This window comes from Melanerpes formicivorus, unplaced genomic scaffold, assembly GCF_026170545.1.
Source record: "Melanerpes formicivorus ecotype bairdi unplaced genomic scaffold, bMelFor1.0.p_v2 SCAF_65, whole genome shotgun sequence".
Classification (NCBI taxonomy): Eukaryota; Metazoa; Chordata; class Aves; order Piciformes; family Picidae; genus Melanerpes; species Melanerpes formicivorus.
The window spans coordinates 3,778,872-3,786,949 of NW_027142417.1; the positions used below are offsets into that span (position 1 = coordinate 3,778,872).

At 56.8% G+C, this 8,078-nt stretch overlaps 1 non-coding gene across 1 annotated transcript; it reads right to left on the reverse strand.

Annotated features, from left to right (window-relative positions):
* Window positions 1-7,373: 7,373 nt before the first annotated feature.
* Window positions 7,374-7,501, reverse strand: LOC137453371 (U6atac minor spliceosomal RNA). The gene has a single exon (XR_010990351.1). It is a non-coding gene; the product is annotated as a U6atac minor spliceosomal RNA (small nuclear RNA).
* Between the last annotated feature and the right edge of the window lie 577 nt (window positions 7,502-8,078).

An 8,078-nucleotide genomic window follows, 5' to 3' on the forward strand; every position in this document is an offset into this window, starting at 1 on the left:
CTCCCAGTTCCCTCCAAGTCCCCTCCCAGTTAGTTCCAGGCCCTTCCCAGTCCCTTCTCAGTTTGTCCCAGTCCCTTCTCAGGTCCCTCCCAATCCCCTCCCAGTCCCTTCCCACTGCCCTTCCTTGTGCATTCCCAGTTCCCCCCCAGTTTGTCCCAGGACCTACCCAGTCCCTTCTCAGTCCCTCCCAGGCCCTTTCCAGTTCCTTCCCAGGCCCTCCCATTCCCTCCCAGTTCCCTCCAAGTCCCCTCCCACTTAGTTCCAGGCCCTTCCCAGTCCCTTCCCAGTTTGACCCAGTCTATCCCAGTCCACCCATTCCCTCCCACTCTCCCCTACTCCCTTCCCAGTCCCTTTCCAATACCCTCTCACTCCCCTCCCGCTCCCTTTCCATTAGCCTTCCAGTGCCCTCCCAGTCGCCTCCCAGTTTGTCCCAGTCCCTTTCCTGGCCCTCCCAGTTTCCTACCAGTCCCTCCCATTCCCTCCCGGTCCCCTCCCAGTCTCTTCCCATTCCCTTTCCAGTGGTCACCCAGTCTTTCCCAGTGCCCTCCCAGTCCCTCCCAGTGCCCTCCCATTTCACTCGGGTCCTCCCACTTCCCTCCAAGTCTGCTCCCAGTGTGTCCCAGTCCCTTCCCACTCTCATCCCTGTCCATTCCTTGTTACTTCCCAGTTCCCTTCCAGTCCCCTCCCAGTTTGTCCCAGTCGCCTCCCAGTCCACCCAGTTCCTCCCAGGCCCTTTCCCGTCCCTTCCCAGTCCCTCCCGTTCCCTCCCATTCCCTCTCAGGTCTTCCCAGTTCCCTTCCCAGTCCCCTCCCAGTTCACCCATTTCCTCCCAGTCCCTTTCCAGTCCCTTCCCAGGCCCTCCAAGTTTCCTCCCACTCCCTCCCGGTCCCCTCCCAGTCCTTCCAAGTGCCCTCCCAGGTCCTCCAAGTCCCCTCCCACTTAGTTCCAGGCCCTTCCCAGTTTGTCCCAGTCCCTTCTCACTCCCCTCCTTGTCCCCTTCTCACTCCCCTCCTTGTCCCCTTCTCACTCCCCTCCTTGTCCCCTCCTTGTCCCCTCCTTGTCCCTTCCCAGTTCCATCCCAGTCCTCTCCCAGTTTGTCCCAGGCCCTCCTAGTTTCCTCCCACTCCCTCCCGGTCCCCTCCCATTCCTTCCAAGTGCCCTCCCAGGTCCTCCAAGTCCCCTCCCACTTCGTTCCAGGCTCTTCCTAGTTTGTCCCTGTCCCTTCTCAGTACCCTCCTTGTCCTCCCACTCCCCTCCCAGTCCCCTCCTTATCCCCTCCTTCTACCCTTCTTGTCCCTTCCATGTCCCTTCCTTTTCCCTTCCCAGTTCCATCACAGTCCCCTCCAGTTTGTCCCAGGCCCTTTCCAGTCCCTTCCCAGGCACTCCCAGTTTCCTCCCACTCCCTCCCGGTGCCCTCCCAGTCCTTCCAAGTGCCCTCCCAGGTCCTCCAAGTCCCCTCCCACTTAGTTCCAGGCCCATCCCATTCCCTTCTCAGTTCCCTCCCACTCCCTCTCACTCCCCTCCCTGTCTCTTCCTTTTCCCGTCCCTGTCCCTTCCCACTCCCCTCCCTGTCCCTTCCTGGGTCCTCCCAGTTCCCTCCAAGTCCCCTCCCAATTTGTCCCAGGCCCTTCCCAGTCCCGTCCCAGTCCCTTCCTGTCCCTTCCCAGTCCCTTTGCACTGCCCTCCTTTTCCCTTCCCAGTTCCCTCCCAGTCCCCTCCCAGTTTGTGCCAATCTCTTCCCACTCCCCTTCCTTGTCCCCTCCCAGTTCCCTCCCACTCCATCCCAGTTCCACCCATTCCCTCCCGGTCCCCGCCCAGTCCTTCCCAGTGCCCTCCCATTCCCTCCCAGTCCACTCCCAGTTCCCTCCAAGTCCCCTCCCAGTTTCTCCCAGGCTTTTTCCAGACCCTTCCCAGTACCCTCCCAGTCCCTTCCATTCCCTCCTGGTCCACCCAGTCCCTCAAACTCCCCGCACTGTCCCTTCTCAGTCCCTTCCAACTCTTTTCCCTGTCCCTTTTACATTCCCATCCCAGTGCCTAAGCAGTCCCCTCCCAGTCCCCCCCCCAGTCCCTTCCCAGTTTGTCCCAGTGCCCTCCCTGTCCCTTCCCAGTCCCTTCCTGTCCCTTCACTGTCACTTCCCAGTCCCTTCACAGTTCATCCACTTCCCAACCAGTCCCCTCCCAGTTTGTCCCAGTCCATTCCCATTCCCCTCATAGTTCCCTCCCCATCCTTCCCAGTTCCTCCCATTCCCTCTCAGTCCCCTCCCATTTCACTCAGGTCCTCCCAGTGCCATTGCTAGTCCCCTCCCAGTTTGTCCTGGTGCCCTCCCTGTTCCTTCCCACTCCCTTCACACTCCCTACCCATTCCATTCCCAGTCCCTTCCAACTTTTTTCCCTTCCCATTCCCTTCTTAGTTCCCTCCCATTTCCCTCCCACTGGCTCCCCACTCCCCTCCCAGTCACTTGCCACTCCCCTCCCAGTCCCGTCGCACTGCATTCCCAGTCCTTCCCGTTCCCTCCCAGTCCCATCCCAGTCTCTTCTCAGTGCCCCCCCAGTCCAATCCAGCCCCTCCCAGTCCATCCCAGTTCCTCCCATTCCATCCCAGTCCCTTCCATGTCCCCTACTAGTCCCTTCCTAGTTTTCCCCAGTCCTTCCCAATCCCCTCCCATTCAACCCATTTCCTCCCAATCCTTTCTCAGTCCCTTCCCAGTCCTTGCCAGTCCCTGCCAGTTCCTCCCCAGTCCCTCCCAGTCCTGCCCAGTGGCCCTCCCACTCCCCTCCCAGTGCCCCTCCCAGTCCTCTTCAAGTCCCTTCACAGTCCCCAACCAGTCCCTTCCCCATCCCTTTCCAGTTCCCTCCCAGTCATACATGCACTACCTGGCAAGAGCCCTGATGGACAATTGGAAGCAGTAGCATCCCCACTGGGAACACTGGGAGACAACTGGGAAACAACTGGGAGCACTGGGAGCATGACCCAGGAATTCCCAGTACCCCCCTCAGCCCCCCATTTCCCTCCACAGCCCTTTACAGCCTCCCAGTCCATTCCCACTATGTCCCCTCCCTGTCCCTCCACGTCCCCTCCCACACTGTCCCACTCCCTTCCCAGTCCCCTCCCAGTCCCTCCCTGTTTATTCCTCTCCCTCCCAGTACCTCCCAATCCCTTCTAGTCCTATCCCAGTATGGGAGGAGACCAGTAGGGACCAGGAGGCACTGGGAGGCATACCTGGACCAGCTGGAGGCATTGCTGGAGCCCTGGGACACAACTGGAAGCAGCAGAAACCCAACTGGGAGCACTAGGGGTCCCTGGGAGGAACTGGGAGACAACTGGGAGAATCTCCCCATGACCCCCAGTGCCCCCCTGAGCCCCTCCAGACCGCCCCAAAGTCTTTCCACAGTCTCTGAGTTCTTCCCAGTGCCATGTAGAGCCCTTCCCAGTACCTCCCAGTTAACCCTTAGACTTCCCCAGTGCCCCCTCACTCCCCCCCAGTAACCCTCCCTACCCCAGATCCTTCCACAGCCTCCCACTGCCCCCCCAATTCCCCTCCAGAGCTGTTAACAGCCTCCCAGTCCTTCCCACTATTGTCCTGAGCCCTTTCCAGTACCCTCCCAGTCGTTTTCCAATTCCCTCCCTGATCCATCCCACTCTATCCCAGTCCCTTACCAATCCCCTCCCTGTCCCTTCCCAGTCCCTTCCAACTCTTTTCCTTTCCCATTCCCTTCTTAGTTCCCTCCCAATCCCCTCCCACTGGCTCCCCACTCCCCTCCCAGTCCCGTCGCAGTGCACTCCCAGTCCTTCCCAGTCTCTCGCAGTTCCCTCCCATTCCCATTCTAGTACACCCAGTTCCTCCCTGTCCTTTCCCACTCCCATCCCAGTCTCTTCCCAGTGCCCCCTTAGTCCATCCCAGCCCCTCCCAGTCCATCCCAGTTCCTCCCATTCCATCCCAGTCCCTTCACAGTCCCCAACCAGTGCCTTCCCCATCCCTTTCCAGTCCCCTCCCAGTCATACCTGCACTACCTGGCAAGAGCCCTGGTGGACAATTGGAAGCAGTAGCATCCCCACTGGGAGACAACTGGGAGCACTGGGAGCATGACCCAGGAATTCCCAGTACCCCCCTCAGCCCCCCATTTCCCTCCCAGAGCCCTTTACAGCCTCCCAGTCCATTCCCACTATGTCCCCTCCCTGTCCCTCCAAGTCCCCTCCCACACTGTCCCACTCCCTTCCCAGTCCCCTCCCAGTCCCTCCCTGTTTATTCCTCTCCCTCCCAGTACCTCCCAATCCTTTCTAGTCCTATCCCAGTATGGGAGGAGACCAGTAGGGACCAGGAGGCACTGGGAGACATGCCTGGACCAGCTGGAGGCATTGCTGGAGCCCTGGGACACAACTGGAAGCAGCAGGAACCCAACTGGGAGCACTAGGGGTCCCTGGGAGGAACTGCGAGACAACTGGGAGAGCACTTGGAGTATCTCCCCATGACCCCCAGTGCCCCCCTGAGCCCCTCCACACTGCCCCAGAGTCTTTCCACAGTCTCTGAGTTCTTCCCAGTGCCATGTAGAGCCCTTCCCAGTACCTCCCAGTTAACCCTTAGAATTTTCCCAGTGCCTCCTCACTCCCCCCAGTAACCCTCCCCCCCAGAGTCCTTCCACAGCCTCCCAGTACCTCCCAGTACTGTCCTGAGCCCCTCCCAGCCCTTTGCCACTCCCTTACCGCTCCCTTTCCAGCCTGGTTCCTATCCAGCTAGTCTGACCCCAGCCTGTAGCAATGCCTGGGGTTGTTGTGGTAATGTGTAGAACCTGGCACTTGGATGTGTTCAATATCATAGTTTCATAGTTTCATTCAGGGTTGGAAGGGACCACAAGGATCATCTAGTTCCAACCCCTCTGCCATGGGCAGGGACACCCCACACTAGATCAGGCTGGACAGAGCCTCATCCAGCCTGCTCTTAAACACCCCCAGGGACGGGGCCTCGACCGCCTCCCTGGACAACCCATTCCAGGGTTTCACCACTCTCATGGTGAAGAACCTCCTCCTCACATCCAGCCTGAATCTCCCCACCTCCAGCTTCATTCCATTCCCCCTAGTCCTATCACTACCTGATATCCTGAGAAGTCCTTCCCCAGCCTTCCTGTAGGCCCCCTTCAGATACTGGAAGGCGACAATTAGGTCTCCTCGGAGCCTTATCTTCTGCAGACTGAACAGCCCCAACTCCTTCAGTCTGTCCTCATAGGAGAGGTGCTCCAGCCCTCTGATCATCCTCGTGGCCCTTCTCTGGACACGTTCCAGCACCTCCACATCCCTCTTGTAATAGGGGCTCCAGAACTGGACACAGTACTCCAGGTGGGGTCTCACCAGGGCTGAGTAGAGGGGGAGGATCACCTCCCTTGACCTGCTAGCCACACTTCTCCTGATGCAGCCCAGGATCTGATTGGCTTTGTGGGCTGCAAGTGCACACTGAGAGCTCATGTTGAGCTTTTTGTCCACCAGCACCCCCAAGTCTCTCTCCTCAGGGCTACCCTCCAGCCAGTCACTGCCCAGCCTGTATTTGTGCCTGGGATTGCCTCGACCCAGATGCAGGACCCTGCACTTGCTCTTATTGAACTTCATGAGGTTGGCCTGTGCCCACCTCTCCAGCCTGTCAAGGTCCCTCTGGATGGCCTCCCTTCCCTCCAGCGTGTCTGCTGCACCACACAGCTTGGTGTCATCAGCAAACTTGCTGAGGGTGCACTCAATGCCACTGTCCATGTCCCCCACAAAGATGTTGAATAAGACAGGTCCCAGGACTGATCCCTGAGGGACTCCACTTGTCACTGGCCTCCACTGGGACTTGGAGCCATTGACAGCCACTCTTTGGGTGCGGCCATCAAGCCAGTTCCTTATCCATCTAGTGGTCCACCCATCAAACCCATGTGTCACCAGTTTGGAGACCAGGATGTGGTGCGGGACAGTGTCGAAGGCTTTGCTCAGGTCCAGGTAAACGACATCAGTTGCTCGCCCCTCATCTATTAATTTTGTCACCTGCTCATAGAAGGCCACCAGGTTGGTCAGGCAGCATTTGCCCTTGGCAAAGCCATGCTGACTGTTCCCAATCACCTCTTCACTATTCTTTTGAGCGAGTAGTGACTCCAGGTGGATCTGTTCCATGATCTTTCCAGGCACAGAGGTGAGACTGACTGGCCTGTCGTTCCCTGGTTCCTCCTTCTTGCCCTTTTTGAAGATGGGGGCAATGTTTCCCCTTTTCCAGTCTGTGGGGACTTCACCAGACTGCCAGGACTTTTGAAATATAATAGAGAGGGGTTTAGCAACCTCATCTGCCAGTTCTCTCAGCACCCGTGGGTGTAACCCGTCGGGTCCCATGGACTTGAACACTTTCAGGTTCTTCAGATGATCACGAACCTGATCTGCACTTACAATGGGCAGTTCTTCCTCCCCGTCCCTGGCTTTGACTTCCATAACATCAGGAGTGTGGCTAGAGGCCCTTGCAGTGAAGACTGAGGTGAAGAAGTTATTAAGTACCTCAGCCTTTTCCTCATCACATGTGACCATGTCACCATTTTCCTTTCTGAGGGGGCCCACACCTTCCCTAGTCTTCTTCTTCCCATTAATATACCTGTAAAAGTTCTTAGTATTCCCTTTAATCTCCCTGGCTAGATTCAACTCAAACTCTGCTTTGGCTTTCCTAACCAGGACTCTTGCTGCTCGGGCAGCTTCCTTGTATTCCCCCTGTTCTACCTGTCCTTCCCTCCACTTCCTGTAGAGTTTCCTTTTAAGTAATAGTGTGTCCAGTAGCTCCTTGCCCATCCAGGCAGGCCTCCTAGCATTCTTACCTGCTTTTCTCTTTGTTGGTACACAGAGCTCCTGGACACAGAGGAGGTGGTCCTTGAATACTGACCAGCTGCCCTGGGTCCCTCTTCCCTCCAGGGCTTTGTCCCACGACACTTTGGCTAGCAGATCCCTGAAGCGATCAAAATCTGCATGCCTAAAGTCTAGGGTTGTGAGCTTGGAATACTTCCTCCTGATTGCCCTGAGGATGTTAAATTCAACTGCTTCATGGTTACTGCAGCCAAGGCCGTCTATGAGCCTCACATTGCTTACCAGCCCTTCCCTGTTGGTGAGAACAAGGTCCAGCATAGCACCATTTCTTGTTGGTTCCTCCACCATTTGGAGGAGGAAGTTGTCTTCTATGCAGTCCAGGAACATCCTGGATTGCTGGTGCCTTGCTGTGTTGTCCCTCCAGCAGATATCCGGGTGGTTGAAATCACCCATGAGGACCAGGGCTTGTGACCTGGAAAAAAGCAGGACATCACTGCCCATTGCAGGCTCGAACCCACAATCTCAACACTCGGAGTCTCGCGCCCTACCAACTGAGCCACGTGGTCCTTAAAAAACATGGTTAGATGCCACGAAGTAGGTGGCAGTGCCTTAACCGTATGCGTGTTGTATAGGCCACAAGGGCCTCTTCCATCCTTATCAAGGGGAGTGCTAACCTTCTCTCCTTTCATACAACACAACAATACAACACAACAATATCATGCCCTTGGACTCTGCCTGGAGGAAAGCAGAAAGTATCTATGGAAGGTTTCAGGACAGGAAAGAACAACAGGCTGCTGACGACGGAAGAACAGTCTGATGATAAAGAAGAGCTGACTGCAGTAAACAGCCTGAAGTGTGAGACAGAAGGACGCTCGCCTCCGTGCTGGAGAAGCTCAACCTGCTATGGGATGAAGATAATGGAGAGCTGCATATCAAAGGAGAAAACTCAATTAGCAGCAGTGGTGCAAGAATGCCAGGGAATTGCTTAGCCTGCTTGATTTTTCCTACATACACTGCGTGTTCTGTACCACTAAACAATTCCTGCTTCACCAACCAGGGAGTCCGTGCATGCTTTCCAAACTCTGCCCATCTGTCCAGCCTGTCAGGGTCTGGAGCTGCGCGGGGCTTGGGGGGGTGGCCGCCGGCGGGGCTGTGCGAGGCTTTGGGGGGGTGGCGGCTGCTGCCTCAACTGTACCCAGAGATACCTGTAACTCTGTGCTTCTAGTGCATGCAATAATGACGGAAGTGTGGAGCTGTAAGTGATAAGAGAATT